Raw genomic sequence first — 585 nt, 5'->3', positions numbered from 1 at the left:
TTGAGTCAATCTCCTATCCATAGTGCTAAGCATTGCCATCACAGTCGCCATCTCTTCAGTTTGTGTACCTCCACTGCCTTTTATTCCATCACGCCCTGGGTTGTGATACTCATGAGAGTGCCTTGAAACCTCTTCAATCAGTTCCTTGGCCTTATTTGGGTTCTTCTTCGTTAGTGGTCCTTGCAAATCAAGGAGTTGTCTAGTCATGACATTCACCCCATCATAAAATATCGACATCTCTTACTGAATATTGAGGTCATGTTGAGGACAATTCCTTAACAACCCCTTGTAGCGTTCCCAAGCCTCGTATAATGACTCCCCCGGATTTTGCTCAAAGTTGGCAATTGCCTTCTTGAGTTTAGAGATTTTGAGAGGGTGGACAAAACTGATCTAGAAATCTCTCATGCAATTGGGCCCATGTGGTGATTGTACCAGGTGGGAGTGCCTTCAACCAGTCTTTTGCTGCTCCCTTGAAAGTGACTGGTAACATCCTTAGCAAAGTTGTGTCCCTTGGGATATTGGTAGTATTAAAATAATCCGCAATATCGTTCACCTCGTCTAAATGTTTGAAAGTATCATCGTGAT

The 585-nt window shown here is 43.2% G+C and overlaps 1 non-coding gene across 1 annotated transcript; it reads left to right on the top strand.

Annotated features, from left to right (window-relative positions):
• The first annotated feature begins 253 nt into the window (after positions 1 to 253).
• On the top strand, positions 254 to 360 carry LOC145096673 (small nucleolar RNA R71). The gene has a single exon (XR_013704044.1). It is a non-coding gene; the product is annotated as a small nucleolar RNA R71 (small nucleolar RNA).
• The last annotated feature ends 225 nt before the right edge of the window (positions 361 to 585 follow it).

This window comes from Lactuca serriola, chromosome 3 (assembly GCF_051521515.1).
Source record: "Lactuca serriola cultivar US96UC23 chromosome 3, Lser_US96UC23_V15, whole genome shotgun sequence".
Lineage (NCBI taxonomy): Eukaryota > Viridiplantae > Streptophyta > Magnoliopsida > Asterales > Asteraceae > Lactuca > Lactuca serriola.
Note: the sequence above shows the minus strand (reverse complement) of the source record. Positions and strands in the feature narration are given on the sequence as shown.